Raw genomic sequence first — 22641 nt, forward strand, 5'->3', positions numbered from 1 at the left:
TCTAAATTGAGGCATTTGGCAAATTCAATACCCTTTCATGATAAAAGCTTTCAAAAAACTAAGAACAGAAGTGGATTACCACAGCATAATAAAGGCAATATATACAAAGTCCACAGCTAACATCATACTCAACAGTGAAAACCTGAAAGCCTTTCCTTTAAGTCCAGCACAAAGCAAGGATACTCAGTGTCACCACTTCAAGTCAATATAGTATTGAAGATCCAGCCAGACCAAGTAGATAAGAAAAATAAATAAAAGGCATCCAAATTAGAAAGGAAAAAGTAATATTGCCCTTGTTTGCAGATGACATAATCTTATATAGAAAACTAAAGACTCTGTAAAAAACTATTATAAGTAACAAACAAATTTAGTAAACTTTCAGGATACAAAATCAATATACACAAATAGTTGTATTTCTATACACAAACAATGAACTACCATAAAGGAAATAAGGGAAACAGTCCTATTTACAAGAGCACCAAAAAGAATGAATTTAACTGAGGAGGTGAAGACCAACATGTCAAAAACTACAAAGCAATGATGACATAAATTAAGATACAAAGAAAGAGAAAATCATCTTGTATCTATGAATTGTCAGACATACTATTATTAAGAAGTCCATACTACCCAAAGCTATCTACAGATTCAATGCAATCTTTATCAAAATCCCAATGGCACATTTTACATAAATAGAAAAACCAATTCTGAAGCTTATATGGAACCACAAAGGACTGTGAATAGGCCAGTCAGTCTTGAACAAGAAGATCAAAGCTGAAGGCATCACAGTGACTGACTTCAACCATCATTACAAAGCTACAGTAATCAAAACAGTATGGTATTGGCAGAAAAACAAACACAGATCAATGGAACAGAATAAATAGCTCAAAAGTAAACCTATGTTATATGGTAAATTCATTCCAAAAAAGCAGCCAAAAATATACAATGGGGAAAGGACAGTCTCTTGAGTGAATGGAGTTGGGAAAACTAAATAGCCAGAAGCAAAGGAATTAAAATGGAGTCCCATTTCACACAATACCAAAAAACTAAAAACAAAAACAAAAACAAAACAAAAACTCAAAATGGATTAAAAACTTAAACTTAAGACCTCAAACTATAAAACAGAGAGAGGGAAACATTGGGGGAAGCTTCAGGACATGGGTCCTGGTGATGATTTCATGGATATGATGCTAAACACATACCCAAAGAACCAAAAATAGAAAAATCAGACTATATCAAACTAAATACTTCTGCAAAGAAAACAATCAACAAAGTCAACCTACAGAATGGGACAAAATGTTTCCAAACCAGTTTATCTGATAAGGGGTGAATTTCCAAAATATATAGGGAACTCTGAGAACTCAACAACAAATACACTAATAAATTTTTGAGAATTTGTGAATGGGCTAAAGATTTAGAGAGACATTTCTCCAAAAAAGACATACAAATAACTGACATGTATATGTAAAGATGGTCAATGTTAATAACCAAATGAAAAGAGGCAAATGAAAACCACAGTGAGATTTCACTTTCTGCTTATCAGGGTGATTATTATCAAAACAACAAAAGACAACAAGTGTGGAGAAGGATATGGGGAAATGGGAACCCTGTACACTGTCGGTGGGAATGCAAAATTGTACGGCTGCTATGAAAAACAGTATGGTGGTGCCTTTAAAGAATAAAAATAGAAATAGGGTGCCTGGGTGGCTCACTTGGTTAAGCATCCGACTTTGACTCAGGTCATGATCTCGCAGTTTGTGAGTTCAAGCCCTGCATTGGGCTCTGGGTTGACAGCTCAGAGCCTGGAGCCTGCTTTGGATTCTGTGTCTCCCTTTCTCTCTGCTCCTCTCCTGCTTGTGCTCTGTCTCTTTCTGTCCTCAAAAATACATAAATGTTAAAAAAAATGTAAAGAATATGAATAGAACTATCATTATGATCCAACAATCCCACTTCTGGGTATTTATCGAAAATCATTGGAATAAGGATCTCGAAGAGATAGGTAGCATTCTCATGTTCGATAGCCAAGATAAGGAAGCAAGTAGATGCCCATGGATGGGTGAATTAATTAAAAACATATATATACATATAATGGAATATTATTCAGCCTTCAGAAGGAAAGAAACTGTGCAATATGCAACAATATGAATGAATTTTGAAGACATTATGGTACATGAAATAAGCCTGTCACAGAAAGACAAATAATGCACGATTCCATTTATACAAGGAATCTAAAATAGTCAAACTCATAGAATCAGGGAATAGTTTGGTGGTCACTCAGGGCCAAGAGGATAGGAAAACAGGAGGTATTAATCAATGGGCAAAAAGTTTTGGTTATGCAACATGAGTAAGTTACAGAGATCTGTTATACAACACTGTCCCTGTATTTAAAGATACTGTACCAGGAGCATCTGGGTGGCTCAGTCGGTTAAGCATCCGACTTCAGCTCAGGTCATGATCTCATGGTTCAGGAGTTCAAGCCCCACTTTGGGTAACTGCTGTCAGCCTGTCAGCGCAGAGCCTGCTTCAGATCCTCTGTCCTGCTCTCTCTGCCCCTCTTCCACTTGCGCTCTCCCAAATAATAAGTAAATATTTAAACAAGATATTGTACTATACAATTTAAAATTTTCAGAGGGTGGGGGCACTTGGGTGGCTCAGTCGGTTGAGCTTTCGACTTCAGCTCAGGTCATGATCTCATGGCTCATGGATTCAAGCCCCACATTGGGCTCTGCACTGACAGCTCAGAGCCTGGAGTCTGCTTCAGACTCTGTGTGTGTGAGTCTCTCTCTGCCCTTCCACCACCTGATGTCTCTCTCAAAAATAAATAAACGTTAATTTTTTTTTTTTTAATTTCAAAGAGTATATCTCTTGTTAAGTGTTCTTACACCAGTAAACATTTGGAAAGTAATAATAAAGTCAGGAATGGTACAAGAATACTGGTCATTACTATTTCCATTCAATATTGAGTTAGAGGCCATAACTAGCACAATAGAAAGAGATGAGAAACATAAAAGACTAGAACTGAGGAGAAAAAGTGGTTATATTTGTAAATGATGTAATCAATTGCATAAACACAAAATTATTGATCTATTGACAGTGTGGCTAAATACACAGTCAGATGCAAGTCTATACAAGAACAGCAAACAACTAGAAAATTTAATTAAAAGATGAAGACATCATTTGGCATTAGCATCAAAGAATACAAAGCTAAATACCAAAGAACAGGTGAACCAAAAGGTATTCACGGTCTCCACAATGAAACTGGAGAACATTACAGAAATGAACAGTTTTATCTAACATAAGCCAACTCTCTTCTAAATCTCCAGAACACTCTGCTCCAGGGTCTGTGAGGTTCTAGAAATCAGGTTTTCAGAGAAAGAAAAAAGAAGGAGGAAAGGAGGGAAGGAAGGAGGGAGGGAGGGAGGGAGAGAGAGAGAGAGAGAGGAGAAAGAAAGAAAGAAAGAAAGAAAGAAAGAAAGAAAGAAAGAAGAAAATAGAGTCCTTTCTGGTCACGTAATGGCTACAATCCTTTGCACTGGGCCAAAATGCAGTTCTGGCACCCCTCTGGCTTCCTCGAAATGGTCCTCTATTTCCCCTACTTATCCACTGGTTTCCCAGGTTACTCCTTTGGAAGAAAGTCTGTGTTTCCAGAAACCCAGCTAAGTCATATTAGACCAAATATTTCTCAACATTTCCTCTCACTATGTTCAGGTTTTGGTGTTTTTGTCTTGCTTTGTTTTTTCATTTGTTTGGCTGGTTGTTTTTTGTTTGTTTGTTTGTTGGTTTTACCTCTATTTAATCTTCCCTTGTCCCAATGCACACTTCCTAATCTTCGGCAAAGTTGGTCTTCGTTCATATATCCTTCTATTATTTGTGCTCAACACTAATTATTGACTGTTTACAAAAAATGAATTCCAGAAATGCAAATTTGCTCTGTTAGTTTATAGAAGCGTATATGCATTTATGTATCTTCTACAACACAGTGATATTAATTTATTACATGCATAACTAGAGGGCCTATGCAGATTTTTTCTACAAAAACTTCCCATTATTCACATTAATGTGGGAGGCAGAGGCAGATTTAGAAATAATGAAATTTACAAGCAGTCAAGTACAGTTTCTCAACAACTTTTTAAAAACCATCATGCTATTAATTGTTTTGTCTCTGCTTTCTCTTTCTCTAATAGTATGTATCTTCCTAAAGGTAAAATTATATATATATATATATATATATATCTGCCAAAGATATAGAATATGCAAAAAAAAAATTAAGGTGAAGTTAGTAAAGTATTTAATTTGATATAGCAAAAAGTTTTGCAGGATCTGACAGCCCAGAGAAGGGCTAGAGGAGTAAGCATGGGGCCAGGGCCAGGTTGAGACCAGGCCTTGTGTGAACCCTCAACCCCAACCTGCTCACCCTGGAGATGCTGTGAGCAAGAACCCTGACTATGTCAAGCTACACAAGATCCAGGCAGCCAGGAACATCTCCAAGACAAATGCCACATCACAGAACCATACCTATCTCACTGCTGACAATCTTGCCCTCAACCTCTATGATGAAAGTTTTACCCAGGGCAGGCACACCCTCATCAAGGGTATAAAACTGAGCCTGGTGGCCAGGAACTCCACTCCTAGAGAAGAAGTTTTGTGAAGAGCCAGCTTGGGATCCAGCACACCCCCATTTCACCCCCACTATGATGTGATGGTCCCTTCTGCATCTATCCCCCCAAACCTTCTTGGATGCACAAAGCCTGACCAATTTTCAGGGGAATGATTTTGCTCTTCGCTGTGTGGCCCAGAGGTGTTGGGACAGTGTGACTTCTGAGTGATTTCCCTCCATGTTTGTTCCCCCCTCCAGGCTGGTTTTTTATTACTTAAAAAAAAAAAAGTCTTCCAACTTCATGTGACTCAAAATGTCGGAGATGTGCCTTAAAAAACAATGAAATGAACAGGTCAAAGAAGCAAAAACGGAAGTGGGTGAAAGTTACCTTAAGCCACGAGAAAAAAATTTTTGAGATTTCACTTCTATTTGATTCACATCTTCAAGACTTTGAGCCAACTGGGCGACAAATGAGCATGTCTTGACATGCACAGCGAATCAAAAATCTCTTACGATATCATATCCTGAAGAAACACAGTTACCCAAGTCCATAGGTGTCTGTGTTCTCTGAATTCAAAACTCTCATAGTAATAAAAAAGTTACTATGTACTTGGCCATAACAAACTTTCCCTTTGAAGAAAATCTATGATTTAATTTCAAGGCTTCACCTTTTCTTTGAGTGGCACAGGGAAAGGAGATAAATGCCCTGATGAAGGAAAAGTCCAGGCACGTCTGTACATTTACTCACTCGTAAAGTCATCTAATGCACCGTCACTCACTTGTCACCTCCAAGGTTCCTTTCTGGTCTTACATTCAGTTTCACCGGATGGTCTAATGGCCGTCTCAGTGCAATGGACCAGTAGCACAGTTGTGGCCTCATCAGTGTTCACCTGTACTGACACCCAACACCGTAATTCCCTCCATGACTTACCATCTGTACTGGCTTTATGTCCCCCTTCCAGAGCCCCACAAACCAAACACGGAGAGTCTCTTGCCAGCCAACAAGTACCCTTGTAATAATAACTCAGTAACTTAAGGTATTTTTTTTTCTCTTGGGGGCTCAAGATATAAATACATAAAACCAAACCTATAAAACCGAAGTCAAGTCATATATAGCAGCTCTGCAGCTACAGCAAGCTTTCCAAACTCAGTTCTTCTCCCTCTTTTTTCTAGTGTGTATGACCCTTCTTGGGAGTGCTTGGGTGGCTCAGTTGGTTAAGCATCCGACTTCAGTTCAGGTTATGATCTCAGGACACATGGATTTGAGCCTCGCATCAGACTCTGTGCTGACAGCTCAGATCCTGGAGCCTACTTTGGATTCTGTGTCTCCCTCTCTCTCTGCCCCTCCCCTGTTCATTCTCTGTCTCTCTCTGTCTCAAAAATAAATAAAAATTAATATATATATATTTTTTATTAAAAAAAAGACACCTTCTCCATCTCACACAAAGCCCTTCTCCACACTTGTCCCCAATCACTTCTGATACACAAGAACCCTTTCATGCAAACCACACCAAATTGATGATGCTCACTTGATGACCCTGTGGTCCATGCTGCTTGCTTTCTCTGCTGGTGAAGCACTCTCTTCTCTCTCCTTTTTTTTTTTCCTCCCTTGGTAAATTCCTACTCATCTTGAGATCCAGCTCAAAACTCAGCTCAAAAATTTGTGGCTTGGTGAAACTCTCCATCCAACTCCTAGGCAGAAAAAAATAAGTTGCTTTCTTAGATGCTCTCCCACAGATTTGTATATCACTCCTAATTATAGTACTGAGTACACTGTTTTATGAGTCTGGTGTTATGCATCAGTCTTTCTTAAATCTTCACCTTTAGTGGATTTCAATGGGTGTTTTGTCATTTTGGGGGCTGTCAGCAAACAACACTTTTCCTGTTTGGGGTAGAGTTGTCAGAATTAGCAAAAACAACTACAGGGCACTCAATTAAATTTGAGCATACTTATACTAAAACATTAACTAGTATTTATCTAAAATTCAACTTCACTTATCCTGAATTTTATAATTACATGCCCAAACTAGGGAAAACCCAAGATTGGTGGGTGGACAGGGTCACATTTCCATTAGAAATGATGCAGGGGAGCAGATGATCTCTCTGCAAAGTTCAGGTCTGGGTGCACGACCTACACTCTGCCATTCCCTGCCCAGTCTCTGACTCTGGAGCAAAGTATAGAAGCAGACTTGTATACTTGTACACACACTGGCAGAAGCCAACTTCCAGAGTCCCAGTGCCAATGGGGTCTAAGGAAGAGCTAGCAACGTCTCTCCCGGACCATTCTGGCTATGGCCATAATTGTTAAGCTCCCATGATTACCATTTTTGAGAGCCCAACTCATGTTCTTCTCATCAGTTCCAATTTCCAAACACTCTAATTTTTCTTTATATTATTTTTTGCCATTCAACATATTATCTTTCTGTTTATTTGGTGTCTTTCTTCCCTAGTAGATATATAAGCTTCTTGAAAACAGGAACTTGGCTCTGTTCTCTGATCTACCCCTAACTTCAGAGCAGGACTTAGCTCACAATAAGTCCTAAGTGTAGATTTGTTGAATAAGGAAAGCAATGAATGAATTCTTCAAAACAACTAGCCTTTCCATTTAAATGCAACCAGAATTGGGGCACCTGGGTGGCTCAGTTGGTCAAGCGTCGGACTTCGGCCCAGGTCATGATCTCACAGTTCATGGGTCCCAGTCCCGCGTCAGGCTCTGTGCTGACAACTCAGATTCTGTGTCTCCGTCTCTTTCTGCCACTCCCTGGCTCATGCTTTCTCTCTCTCTCTTTCTCAAAAATAAATAAAAACATTAACACATTTTTTAAATAAACAAATTTAAACAGGATTTATTTCTTTTGAAACCAAAATACTTATTTATTACACTCAAGTTACTTTAGGAAATAGATGCACAGAAAATTGAATGCAGTATCATGTCCACCACATCAAAAATAAATTATACAAATCTTGGGTAAAACGACAAAATGACTCTGGCAAAGTCTATAAATTTTGGTACCATATACAGCAGGCTCAGTAATTAAGAAATCAGACAAAATAAATGATCTGCCAGTTTGTACCCCTAATAGAAGATGCCACTGTTTCTATGGTGTTCTATATTTCAAAAAGAATTGATGAAAAAGCAAAGCTGTTTTTGTTTTTGTTTTTTTTACAAAAAGAGAAAAACTTCCTAATGAATTAGAAGGGTCCTTTTCCCCAACCAGTTCTTCCATTTGTAATATTAACTTCATTTCATAAAATATAATACAACATTAAGTAAATCCTTATTCACATATTATAGTAAAATGGTCAAAAAGAGCGATTTTTTTACTACTATTTTCCACACAATAGTTTTGCAGAAATGGCCCTGTAGCAATTGTTTTTCTATAACTAAACATCCTTTTGAAATCGGAACTTGGCATGGTTGTTTACAATTTTATCGTAATATTAAATACCCTCCTCATCAAATTATAAAGCGTGTTATTCATCTATGACAATGACTCCCATGATTTGCTTTTAAATTCAATTATGTTGTCCCACAGAATAGCTTGGATATACCTCGTTTCTTAATTCCACATTTCAACATTAAGATTATTCCATATTCCCTTGAACTGTGCCCTCCCCACCCCCCACACACACACATCCCACAGAGGAAAGTGACATAAGAGGAGATTGATGTGTGAAAGGAAACCAAAGAGAAGAGGCACAAAGGGCAAATCAACCTCATTTGAACTTGTGCTTGTAGGACCAAAAGACAAATGTTGGGTATCTACAATGCTAAAGACCATGCGTGTCTTTACTCCCCCAGTCACTCTTCAGTGGAGAACTCCAAAGTTTCCACTGACAACCCAAACTCATTTAAACCTGCCTATATTCAGATGCCATGGGCAACTTCCGCTGGAATCAGGAGTCTAAATTCTCAATCAGCACTCATACTTTCTTTTTAGGACCCATGCTCAGTGCATTGTTTTTAAATACTCCACTGACTTGGAAACCTCTACAATACTGCTCTGCATTAAAGCTTCTGGGGATTTTCCTTATTTTTCTTGACTTCCCAGCAGACTTCCACATAGTGGACTTTCTCCTCACATACATTCTCTTCCTTTGAATCCTGTGACATCACACCCCACTGGTTTCCTTCGCTTCTGACTCATCATTCCTTCTTGGTCTTCTCTAATTGCTTCTCTTCCATCTAACCCGCCAATATTGGGATTTTTATCTAACTTTTAAATATCAGGTGTTTTTAGGCTCTTTTCTATTTAAATCCTCCACTTGTTAAATGACTAAGTACAAGTTTTGCAGATAAAATGTTTGAGGTAAAGTCATATCAACTTGTATATAATACAATGACACCTAATCTGAAGCCTGTAGCTCAGACAGCTCCTCTGAATGTCACACCTTTATGTCCAACCACACAATTGATATCCTGGGCAGATATTTCACAGGCCCTTGATTTCACTCAAATAAAATCCAACTCATGATATTTCTTCAAAAAGTAGTCCTTGCTGGTTGTATTATACAGTCAATGGCAGTCACCAGAGGTCCAGAGACTAGGTTATGATTCCAACAGACGTGGGATCTAGTCTTATCTCAGACACCTAACTCAGTTCCATAGCAACTAGCTACTTAACCTCTCTAGCTTCAGAAAATATTTTTGTATTATTAACTGGATGAACAAATCAAGAATCAGCACCCAAGTTCATTTTTCCCTTCGTTCTTTCTAATTTCCTGATTACCACTGGTATTTCTCCAGTATGTTGTTTTTTTTTTTTTTTCAGTCATATCTGTTCTTGTGGACAAAACTCTGTTTTATAGAATTACTTGAACATCAGACTCCCTCTTGTCTTATTCAAGTTTGGTTTTAGAAACAATGGCATCAGGTGCCTGGGTGGCTCAGTTGGTTAAGCATATGACTCTTGATCTCAGGGTCATGAGTTCAAGCCCTGCAGTGTACATGACACCTACTTTAAAAAAGAAAAAAAAGAAAGAAACAATGCCATTTTCTTTGTTAATGGTTTCCGTGTTCCATGCCTCCAAACCCTTGAGTTTCTCATCTAACATTTTCCAAAATACTCCTCTACACCAAGGTTTCTCAAACATTTTATCTACAACACATGTCCTAGTTATTTAACAAAAATCCCTATCACTAACTCTGGGTAAACTTTAAGCGTTATGATTTTAAGTTATAAAAATAAAGCCTACGTTGAAATTGGCATTTTCATTCATTTCTGATCAGTCATAAGGAAAATATCACTTCTAATCTTACAGCAAGATCTCAACATAATGCCAGAAATAAATAGGGAGATTAGGTATAGATTAAGTAATAGGTACAGGTTGAGTTGATTTATATTCTTAGTCTTATAAGTCAAGCATAATGGCAGTAAACTTCCATAGTTTTAAAAAGTTAAACACTGACCCAAAAATTATGAAGAAACTCCACATCAAACACTATCTTTAATGGGCCTCCAGAATATAAATTGAAAACCAAAGCATATTAAAATGTTTTAATTTGGAAGGTTCTTGCAAATAGACTTTTGTTTGCTACATTGTATTTGGCCCTGGAAAGTAATTTTGTGGCAGCATTTAGATATTGATGTAAAACATAATCATGACACATTATCAATCTTTTTCTCTGATGAGAGAAGAAAATCATCAAGCACTGAATAAGAATCAAACTCATAGTATGAGCCAAAATGCTCTATAATACAGTCTTATTTTAAATCATGGAATACTTTGATTCAGCAAGACAGTCATGATCTATATGCTTTTACGCACTAAGTTTAGCCTTTTCAAGATTCAAACATATCATCATTTGAATAAACCTTGAAATTATTGGCCATAACATGTTTCAAGAAAAATATTTTTATCATCTTTATTTTAAAAACCGGTGAGCATATACCTGTTTTTCACCGACAGCTGGAAGACTCCAGTAAAAAAAATCAGTCTCATACAAGCTGTTCAATCAAACACACTGAAAAGAAGAATGAACGCTCACAATAATGTGGTTGTTTTTGTAATTGTAAAGAGAAACTGTTTCCAATCAAACATTTTCTGTGACTAAAGCTGTTGGTTCCTGGCATTCAAAGCAATCTACCCACTAAGGCCATTCCTTCCTGTACAAGTAGCACATGCTCTCCCATGCCTATCTCAGAACACCTTTTCGAGTCTGCAGTACAACTCAATTAACAATTAACATTTTTTGAACAATTTTTTTATTATCATTATTAACAATTTTTTTAATTTCTCTGTTAGCATTATATTTAGTGATGACCAACAGAGACAGTCACTGAGCACTTTTCTTTCTCAAATGGACTGCATCTTTGCAGAGAATGTGTTCATGGCGAGCATCACTGGTTTTGTCCAACTGAAATTGCTAAGTATTTAGTAAGTGTGTGATGGGAACTGCCTTTGTAAATCATATATCCTTGATATTAGGCAACGCTCTACAATATTACTTGACTCAAAAATTGTAACCTGCAAATTTTCTTTTCTTTCTCAACTTTAATTATGCTAGTTTATCATCTTTCTGGCAATAGCACGACGTACTTTTTCTTTTTTGAGGAATGTAGGATCAAAAAAATCCCACAGTAAATGTTGTGTCTTCCTGACTTAATAACATGATTCAAGAATTTCCTATGTCATGTAAATTTTTTCTATTTCCCAAAGATTTTGGAGTTTCTCCAGCTTTCCAGCTCATTAATTTTTTTCCCCCTTTTCCTTCCCTTTCTTGGCCCCGAAGTTTGTGGTTGCTGTGCTGTGACAACTTGGAGATCCCAGCAGTTCTCTGAATAAACTCTGAAAAAATTTTATTCTGATTCCTATTTTAGAAGAATCTAGATCGATTTGATTGATTGATTTGTCAGCACTTTGAAAAGAGCATAATAAACGGAGTTTGTTTGTATGTGACAGAATTCTAGAAATAGATCGTAGATCCTATAAAATTGCACCTCAGTGTATCCATCTGAATATTCAATGTACCTTTTACATGTAGTTTTCTTTTTTGGCCACCCAGGTGAATATGTTACGAGTGATTACTTTTCTGAGACAATGCAGATTTGTGTTCTATATCCACACTATTATTTTTGAGAAGATACATTCCCTTTACAATATTTATCATGGTGTTTATTCTATTGTACAACATTTTAATCAATTTTCATCAACTGGGGCTAAAATGCATAGCAACTATAAAAAGAAAACATGAACTTAGCTTATGCAATAAGCAAGCGGTTAGAAAATACTTCAGCCAAAACCATCTATTTTCTAATAACTGAATCGAAGGCAGGAGGAACAGATGATATAGTATGTGTAGCACACACAAGATTATAAGAAAATAACTGAATTTCTGAAAATCTAAGAATCTTCTATTTCAAAGCTGTGAAATATGTACAAATAAAAGTATTTCTTTCTTTTTTTTTCCTCTGTAAATATCAAATCACTTGACAGGCCAATGAGCATTACCAAATATTCAAGAATCATACATTCACAAAAAGTTTGTTCCATACTTTAATGTATATGTTACTGAAAAAGTATACCATGGTCAAATATCTTTGGAAAAGTTTAAGCTAAACTAAGTCTACCAGGTTGATTTCCTGAGACTCTCCAAAAGCAAAGATTTAGCATATGACACTGCCTGAGCTTAACTCAGCACAGAGCCTTTTTTCCCTTCTTTTGGAACATGGTTTGGGAACAAATTTCTCCTTTGTTCCTTCCCTCCCAGCTGGAGTTAATGATTAGTGGGTTTAATGAGTCCAAGCAGGTCTCATTTATGGCTGAGATTTATGCCCCCAGAAAACTGCTCAGCTCCTGGATAAGCATGTCAATTTACCTTTTTCTGGAGCCCCAGTTCAAAAGGTATTAACCATTGTTATTTCCCAAGAGTTACAACTGTGGTTATTCTACTTAGCAATGTGCATGTGTTTCTTGCATCATTAGGATTTCACCTGGCCTAGTATTTTGTATCTTCCAGTAAAGGTACAGCTTAATTTTGTAGGCTCACAGGCCTTTCCATAGCTCCTACCCTAGTGAATTTTCTTTCCTTCTCTTTTTCTGTTTTGTCACATTTATCCACTTGCCAATTTCTTCATCCTGACACGGATACTCCTCCATCTTCAGAGAATTGTTTTTCTTCCCATCTCCTTTTTGAACAATTTCTTCCTTCTTGTCTGAACATGTTCAGCACTTAAGCAGCAAATCTTAATTCAAGAGAAAAAGAAGTCATTGTTTTAAAATCAGGATGGATTATCATCTTTATCAGTGGTTTTAGGCTCTTTTCTATTTAAAGAGCCTCTTTTCTATTTTCTATTGTTGTTGTTATAATTAATTACGGTACTTAGAGGATAGTGTGACGTAGTGGAAAGGTGAGAACCTTCTGGGTTCAAATCCTACAAACTACCAGTAAGTGAATTGTATTCAAGCTTCTTATCCTTACTGAGCCTTAATTTTCTCATCTGTGAAAGAGGTATAATAACACCCAAATATAGCTTTGTGATATAGAATATACTGGAAAATAACACATATATTACCCTCACACTTTTCCTTTGGGCAGTGAGTATTTGTGCAACAACCCAGACAAACTGCTGTGATCTCATCCAAGCAAGAAGGTTAAACCAGATGGCACTAAAGACCCTTCAATTGCTAAGGAATGTTCCTTAGGAATGTTCCTTTCACCAACTTCCATAGGAATCCAGCCACGTGGCATTGCACATATTTGGGAACTGCAGAAAGGTAAAAACACTGTATGTACCTTGGAGGTCAATGAGACAATTTCCTGGGTACCCCAGCTTGGTGTCTCATGATGAATTACAGCCTTCATGGGCTTCTCTAAAAATTCCTCTTTTGGTCACAGAAACAGTTTACTTTTATTTCTCCTTACTTCTCCTAGGCCACATATGCTTCCCTGATACCCAGGGATTTCCAGAAATCTTATGAATCATTCACACATTCTGGCAAGAGAGTGTGGTCACTAGTTTCTATGAATATTGGTCTAAGATATTGTGGGCACCATTTACTGTATATGATAAGTGGCTCTTCTGTTTCCAACCAAGGGAGTTTTACACACTTCAACAGACTTCTTTCAACAGTAGGTTTCTACTGTTCTCCCTTCATTATAGTATTAAGAATGAAAGATATATACACAAATCATTGAAATAAAACTTAATTTCATTAGGGTTTTGGATATAAATTTTCTTTTCTTTGGAAACTCTTCCAATGGAATGCATAAATGTAAATCTAAGAGTGCATTTATTGCTATACTCTTCTCTAAAACTGCTGCCCAAAATGATGACTCTTTAGTGTAAAGTAACTGCAATGTTCTCTAATATCCCACATGATAGTGATTGGCTGTTCAATACTGCCTGGAAAATTACATGGAAAATTAAGCCAATCCAACCAGCTAAGACATATTAATGTAACATTATATGTCTGACAAACTTACTCAAGCTAAAAATAATTAGCATTAAATCAATAAATTCTAGCTATTTACATAATTGCCCCACTCTTTTAGAAATCTGCTTCGCCACTCCCTTCTCGCTTTTCTTTCCACTACACATATCACAGTTAATAGTTTTTTAATTAACTCACCAGCAGACAATGTTTCTAAAAAGGGTTGGGAACTATGTCTTATTAAATGATAACTAACATGTCCACATACCTTCCATGTTCATGTGGATTTACACGTGTGCCATCCTGTTAGGGCACTTTGACAGTCATTCCTACCTAATAATCAAAGAAGCTCATGTATAAACAGACTGGACAACTTGCCCAAGATCACCCAGATAATAAAAGGTGGAAGTGAAATAAAAGCCTGGGCCATCTGATTCCAATGTCTATATTTAGACCTGTCCTTCAATGTATTACAGCATAGCCATAAAAATTAACATCTAGAAGTGAAGTGTTTTTCACTTGTTTCTCTTCCTTCAGGTCTCTATTGCCAAAATGCTTTTAAAGATTCTACAAGAAATACAACCCCCAAAGGACTTTAAGAAATATAGTCCTCTGTTTTTGAAGAAGCTCTGTTTTTATTTATCATGTCTTTATCTCCATCAATCTCTGATTGACTAAGTATGGTCATTCTTTCACATGGAGAAAGTTACCATGTGTATGATAGTTATTTGCAAAGACCCACCCCCACCCCCATACAGCCCAGAATATCTTCTGCACTATTCTATCTTTATGTGACATAGAATCTTGTGGAACGCAGCCGACCTAAGACATGGGTCACCTGTCTACTATCAGGTAACGTTTCACTGAAAGAAGGCAACAGACATCAGCTAGCGAAATGGGTAAGATCTCCAAACTTTTTTGTGTGTGTTCATGGATGGCAGGCAGGGATGCTAAGTATTATTTGGAGGCTAGAGGAAGGAGAAAAAATAGTCTTAAAGAATTAAAATGAAATACTCAGTACAAAGGCCCCTACTTCATTATTGGCCTGGAGGTCAGCTGCTCTAAATCGAGTTAATTTTACAGAGCATTAACGCTATTAAGTGACCGTGAGAAATCTTGCGGCTGTTTGCCCTCTAACCTCCAGACCACCAAACTCACTAATTCAATATCCCTAGCTCTCTTATTGACCCCAGTCTTTCTGTGCAAAGTGTGGGACCCAGAGGCATTGGGTACTAGTGAAAATCTTTGTAAGAGGTCAATGTATCTTTGATAAAAGAAAGTAGCCAGGATAATCCATGTTTATACCCTGTGCTTAAAAAAAAAAAAAAAAAAAAATCCCAGAGCTTTGCACATGCTCTCTAATGGACTAGCATACATTACGATTTCAGCTATGTTTGGATCTTGAAGTATTGCACAAATTCAAGAATTCAAGGTTTTATTCCTCCTCTCCCCCAGCCTTTTTTTTTCTCTTTTTTTAGCAACTGATATGTGACAAATGATGAAATTTTCAGCATGAAATTTGCTATTGGGGCTTCCATATTTCTTTATGATTTGTTATCAGGCTTTGCCATCCTTCAAGCCATAAATAAAAATGCAACTTTCATCTGCATTTCAAACTAAGGTGAAAGTACAAAAATTAAACATTTTCATTTTTTTCTGAGTATCATTCACTCTCTGTGTGCTCCAAAAACAGCAAGACATACTTCCCTCTGCCTTTCTTCCAGAATGATTTCTTGGAAAGGCCATAAGAATAACTTATTATTAGCACATCCACAATTTACAGCTCTACCTACCTATTCAGCATTGAAATAGAGTTCACGTTCAGCTTGAAAAAGCAGGACAAAAGAGTGTTCTAACTGTGTCAGCTACAATCAAACAAGTAAAATAAAATACACCCACCCCCTCTCAACGTATATGGAAAACAACATCTTAATTTCCACTAGAATCTGGTGACTCCAATGATTGAAAAATAAGGATTCAGTAAGAACAAAATCACATAAATATCTATTTAATATGCCACGGCTTATCCAAAGGGAAAATGGACCAAAGGAAAAACACTTTTAAAAATTAATGAAAACCTAAACTGTTTCCACATAAGAAAGCATATCTTCCTGGCCTGAACATGGCTACCATACTGTGTGTATCTATCTGTGTACTGTGTGCTGTGTTTGTGGATGTGGATGGGATCATCTGTGAGATTTTCTTCGTTGGAATTTAATTTTAGAAAAAGCAATCAGATCCTGCTGGGTAGTTAAATGAATCAACCTGTCTAAACTTTTTTTTTTTTTTAACAAGAACTCTATCTGCATTCCTGCATCTTGAAACTATTGCAGAAACACACACCAAAAAAAAATTTAAATTATTCCCTGGTAGACTATAAAGGTTGCTGTTAATAATGCTCATCTGAACTTAAGGCTTCAAGCAGTGCACGCCTGTCAGAGAAAGGAAAAAGAAGGGGGAAGCGAGAATTCGATCAGCACGAGGAAGTGCACTTTCAGCTTCAACAGGTACAAACTGCAGATGGGAAAAAGATCGTTAGCAAAATAAATTATGTCGTGCCCTCCTGTAATTTTTCACAATCTGTGTGGCAAAGATTTGACTGCTGACACTGTCAACATACTCCCCGCATCTGTAGTCATTCACTGTGACCTGGTGGGTAGAGCAGCCTTTCCAAATAACCAAACACCAGATCCTGCATAATGCAAAACGCCTTCTGCTATCCCCAGTGTACAATGGAATTAGAAAAACGGAATTGGTCCAACTGCTGCATTTATTTAACAAGGTAGTTATACAGAGAGCAAGCGTTTAGGAAGTCTTTCTTATTTTCAAAGTTCTGGCTCAGTTTACACCAAAACAAACTCTCCACAGCTCCTCTGGGAAAACATTCCACAAATGATATTCCTCCCTGAACCCCCCCAAGCACACTGCACACACACACACAAACACACCCACATGCATCCCTACCCCTCCTTTTCTCCACAAATGAAACAGTCTAAGCAGCTTGGTGTTTTCCTTCTTATTCAAAGTAACAACAAGACGAGCAAGGCCATTTTCTGGGGGAAAATAGAGCCAAGGTACAAGCATTTGGGAACAGCCTGAAACCCTAAAGAGGCATAGTCTATAAAAAAAAATATGTGTTTTGAACCCTGCCTATCTATGAGTAAATCATTCTGAGTAATATTGCCCTTTGGAGCTCGAGAGACAGAACCACAAATATCACGCTTAGAAGACAGAATCTCTAGACTCAAACTGAAAAATGGTGTTTGAGTATGTCTATTGCCAGAAAGATGTGCAGGCCCAGCACAGTCCCCAGGGAATGAAGCAAAACAACAACAACAAAATCAAATACAAGGATCTGAAGTGAAGGTCATTCATTAACTCTCATGATGATCGGGAGAAGCCCTTTGAGTAACAGGTTGTCGCTAAAGCGCAGTTGGAGGACGCTTTCCGAAGCATTCAGGTGCCCCCTCTTGTTGGTAAATGATGAAGCAAATCAGGGTTAGAGTTAAGTTTCTGCAAGATTAAATATGAAGAGAATGGCAAACCCACAAGAAGCCTAGTCTCCAGTTGTGAGACCAGTATCCAGTTGCAAATGTCCCGTCCTTCATGGCGCTCAAATTCAGAACCACAAGAGAGCTGAGCGGGTTAGATTCACTTTGACCTTCCTAAGGACGGTGTGACCAAAAATTGGAAAATTCACAATGGAACTAGCACTGTGCTTTGTACAAAATAATGATTCAAATAAATATGGTAAGGATGATGATTCTGGCCAAATATATACTGCCTTAAAGAAGGAGAGATTAGAAACCGTTTGAACAGTGGGGCATTTCTAACCAAAAACAAGACTGACAGAATACTGACCATGAAATAGATTCTTTCTCTCAGCCACTCAAACCTACCTTCAAATGTGAGGCCATGAAATGGGAACACTACTCACCCGGGTGTCCAGCACAAAGTAACGCTGTGAACAGAAGGACTCTGAGAGTAGCTGAAGTCAGAGGGTTCTCTGTTTGCCATTACCTCAGCTGATTTGAAAAAAAGTGCGTTGTCTTAAAGCGTCCGGTCTCCGGGGAGTGACTGGATTGTACCTTACTTTCTTATTCATTTAACCAGTCACATACAAGAACCCTAGAAAAACAGTGACGTCCCCTCTGCTACACTACATCAAGCAGCCACATGTTGTCCCAGTGTAGACAGACTGTCACATCCACTGCAAGAGCTGTCATAGGATGGAAAAGTTATCTGAGTATCTGACAGCAAGACAGCACTTTTGGGGAGAAGAGCACAGGGTCAAAGCCCCTGCCTAGAGTTCAAACATGTTACTGTTAGAATAACAATTCTGACTGAACTGTCAGTATTCTGAATATATTGTCCTTACCTCCAGTTTTTTCAGTAAGTGGCAAGTCATTTCTGGAGCTGACACAGAGACCCAGTTTTCTAAGAAGTTTCTTCTTCCATCAACAATCTTTTCTTTTTCAGAAAAGAGTTACAGATAACTGAAATATCTGCATCGACTATATTATTTTTTTTTAATTTTTAAATGTTTATTTAATTTTGAGAGAGAGAGAGAGAGAGAGAACACGAGCAAGGGAGGGGGATAGAGAGAGGGAGACAGAAAATCCAAACAGAATCTGCACTGTCAGCACAGAGCCTGACACGAGGCTTGAACCCACAAACCTTAAGATCATGACCTGAGACGAAGTTGGACACTTACCTGACTGAGCCACCCAGGTGTCCTTGGATCAACAGTATTCTTAATAATAAGTTTATAAGGCAGGAGAAAAAAATCCCACCTGGTAACCTCATTTCCAGATTTAATTAAGAATTCTGAGGTTTGGGGGTGCCTGGGTGGTTCAGGCGATTAAGCATCTGACTTGGGCTCAGGTCATGATCTCATGATTCCTGAGTTCGAGCCCAGCATTGGGCTCTGTGCTGACAGCTCAGAGCCTAGAGCCTGCTTCCGATTCTGTGTCTCCCTCTGTGTCTGCCGCTCCCCCTCTTGAGCTCTCCCTCTCTCCAAAAATAAACAATGATAAAAAAAATTTTTTTAAAGAATACTGAGGTTTGAATGCCCATGTCTGGATCAAAGCTCAAATAAATACCACTTTGGTTTAACCACAGAAGAATGACACTTTATAAATTGCAAAAAGATATAAATGAAATGAAATCCACCAAATGAAATTACACCTCTTTTATGTCAAGACAGTTTTAGTTTATCTTTTTTTGTTTTTTCAACAGATTAGGCCAAAGCTAGAGAAACTGAAATATAAAGCTTGGAAACATTATAAGAAAAGTATCTGATGTAAACCAAAGAAGAAATAGAGAAAGTGAATAAAATTAAATAGACTGCACCTTGCAAATGATATACAAAATATATAAAGGGGTTGATATCCAAAATACATAAAGAACTCCTATAACTCAGTATCAAAAAAGCAAGCAGTTTGATTAAAAAATGGGCAGAGAACCTAAAGAGACATTGCTCAAAAGAAGACCTACAAATGGGCCACGGTACATGAAAAAATGCTCAACATCACTAATTACCACAGAAATGCAATTAAAACCATAATGAGATGTCACCTCACACCTGGCAGAATGGCTAGTATCAAAAAGACAAGAGGGGCAGTGGGGTGGCTCAATTAGTTAAACATCTGACTCTAGATTTCAGCTCAGGTCATGATCTCATGGTTCCTCAGTTCAAGCCCTACATTAGACTGTTGCTGACAGCACAGAGCCTGCTTGGGATTCTCTGTCTCCTTTCTCTCTCTGCCCCTCCCTCACTCACACTCCCTGTCTCTCAAAAATAAATAAATAAACATGAAAAAAGATAAATAAGTATTGGCAAGGATGTGAAGAAAAGGGAGCTCTCATGTGTTGTTGTTTTGGGGAATACAATTGGGTACAGTCACTATGGAAATCAGTATGGAGATCCGTCAAAAAACTACAAATAGAATTAACGTATAATCAAGAAATTCCACTTCTGAGTATTTATTAAAAAAATGGAAATATTAATTCAAAAAGATATATGCACCCTTAGTTTCACTATAGCATTATAATAGCGAAGACATACCAGGGCCTGGGTGGCTTAGCCAGGTAAGCATCCAACTTCAGCTCAGGTTGTGATCTCACAGTATATGCCCTGCACTGGGCTCCGGACTGATAGCTCAGAGCCTGGAGCCTTCTTTGGATTCTGTCTCTTCCCCTCTCACACTCTGTCTATGTGTCTGTCTCTCTCTCTCTCTCTTAAAAATAAATAACCATTAAAAAATGTTTAAAAAAATAATAGCCAAGATGTAGAAGCAACTAAATATCCATCAGTAGATGAATGGATAAAGAAAATGTGGTATATATACACATACACAATGAAATATTACTCAGACATGAAAAGGAATGACACCTTGTCATTTGCAACATCATGGATGGAACTTGAGGGTATTATGAGAAGTGAAATAAGGCATACAGAGATAGACAAATATCATATGATTTCACTATATGTGGTATCTAAAAAACAGAACAAACAGATAAAGAAAACACAACTGAAAGAGACTCAAAGACACAGAGAACAATCTGGTGAGTGCCAGAGGGGAGGAAGGGAAAGGGGGATGGATGAAATAGGGTAAGAGAATTAAAAAGTACATACTTCCACTTAAAAGATTAATAAGAAAAAAGAATGCATTGTACATCACAGGGAATATAGTTCACGATAGGTAATGACTTTGTGTGGCGACAGATGGCGGCTAGATTTATTGTGGTAATCACTTCCTAATGTATATAAATGCTGCATCACTGTGGTGCGCACTTAAAATTAATATAATATTGTACATGCACTACACTTTAATAAAAAAAATAGACTTCACCGTTTTTCTTATTCCTGATGAAGGCACTTGCACTCTAATTAGTGTTTAAGAGAGGAAGTGTATATTTATCATGCACTTAATAATGTTATTGTTCACATAAATTAGCATGGGATTGTTATATAATTTAGGGTTCATACAAAGATCCATTGCTGGGGCACCTGGGTGGCTCAGTCGGTTAAGCGTCCAGCTTCAGCTCAGGTCATGATCTTGCAGTTAGTGAGTTCGAGCTCACATCTGGCTCAACGCTGATGGGGCAGAGCCTGCTTGAGATTCTCCCTCTCTTCTCTCTCTCTCTGCCCCTCCCTGATCACGCTTTCTCTCTCTCTCTCTCTCTCAAAATAAATAAACAAAAACTTTAAAATAAAAAATAAACACAAACACCCATTGCCATAAAAGCAGCCAACGCTAATCACAGCAAATACAATTATAAGCCCAGTCAACATTTTTCCATTAGGATTTTCTCAAATAATTTTTTTTAATCTAACATCCTAAATAGGATCTGGAAAGTTGGGTTTTGTTTGTTTGTTTGTTTTGGTTTTTGGCCTTTGTTGTGATAGGATTATATAGCATTTTGATCTGTGTAACAACATTTTGATATCTACAAGTTCCAAAACATTGTGCTAAGTATCAGGGGTGAGTTAGGGAGTGGATTATGTCTTTCAGCAATGTGCGATGGCTGTGGCAGAATCTACTTGAATGGGCTGAGAAGGGACACCAGGCGGGACAGGAAGGAAGTGAGATAACAAGAGGAAGGAAGTGTACTGAATGCAGAATTTGCTGGTAGCAACAGAGCATTTGAGTTGCTTTCAGATCCTGTGTGACACTACTGCCCCAGTCTGAGACCTTCTATATTGACTGGGTGGAGTAGCCATGCTGTAGGGATAAGCCCTACTGGATACTCCTCTGGCCTGCTACCTGTCTCCAGGACAGATCTGGAATGGGGGCAGTAGGGATTTGATTGTCTTTCCTCATGCACCTTAAGCAGATGGAAATGGATTAAACGCAATCCTTGCATAGCCCTCCTTTATGTATTTATTTATCTGTGTATTTCCATGATGGCTTTAAGTCCCACTTTGGGACCCATGTGAGTTTTAGAAACGATGAAATTAGAGGCCCTGAGAGGAAAATCAGTGTCCAACAGGAACAATGATAGTACCAACCAGAACTAAGAGTTGTCAAATTCAGTGAATAAAAAAATACAGGATGCCTTGTTACACAATAAATGATAACTTTTAAAAAAAAATTAGTATAAATATGTCCCATGCAATATTTGGTAAATACTTACATTAAAAAAATTCACTGTTCATCTGAAATTCAAATAAAACTAGGTGTCCTCTATTTATCTGGCAACCCTAGTTCAGGGTTTCAGAAAGCAAAAAGAGCAACACATTATTTATCTCTCGCTGTTTCCCAGTGTTTTTATATATGAAGCATGAAAGAATTGCCTTCTTTATATTCACCAACCTAATTATGTCAAACATAGAATGATCCAAGAATATCCAAAGCACGAAAGAGAAGTAGAAATTTAGACATAGTTAAACATTTTTCCATTCCTAAACATTGTTCTCATGTAACTAAAAATAGGATTCTTACCACAGTTCAAAATCAATATTGAAAAAAAAATAGCCTACCGTTCTCATAAACATACCTTTAGGATTTGGCTTTGAGATTCCGAATCCGCTCAAATTTAAGTTAAGTGATTCTTGAAACTGTTTACTAAATTTAAAACACACACATATATGAAATACATGGCCTATACAACAAAAATTAATCAAGAGATAATTAATTGATAACTGAAAAAATTAATTCTATGACCTA

General features: G+C 37.5%; 1 long non-coding RNA gene across 1 annotated transcript in view; it reads right to left on the reverse strand.

Annotated features, from left to right (window-relative positions):
* Positions 1 to 5357: 5357 nt before the first annotated feature.
* Positions 5358 to 22641, reverse strand: part of LOC125935419 (uncharacterized) — a 140188-nt gene continuing 122904 nt past the window's right edge. The window contains exons 10-13 of the long non-coding RNA XR_007461658.1: positions 12606 to 12780; positions 7225 to 7379; positions 6124 to 6286; positions 5358 to 5484 (exon numbers count right to left, since the gene is read on the reverse strand). This is a non-coding gene — a long non-coding RNA (uncharacterized LOC125935419). The remainder of the gene's footprint in view (positions 5485 to 6123; positions 6287 to 7224; positions 7380 to 12605; positions 12781 to 22641) is intronic.

The sequence above is a fragment of the Panthera uncia genome, assembly GCF_023721935.1.
Source record: "Panthera uncia isolate 11264 chromosome A1 unlocalized genomic scaffold, Puncia_PCG_1.0 HiC_scaffold_17, whole genome shotgun sequence".
Lineage (NCBI taxonomy): Eukaryota > Metazoa > Chordata > Mammalia > Carnivora > Felidae > Panthera > Panthera uncia.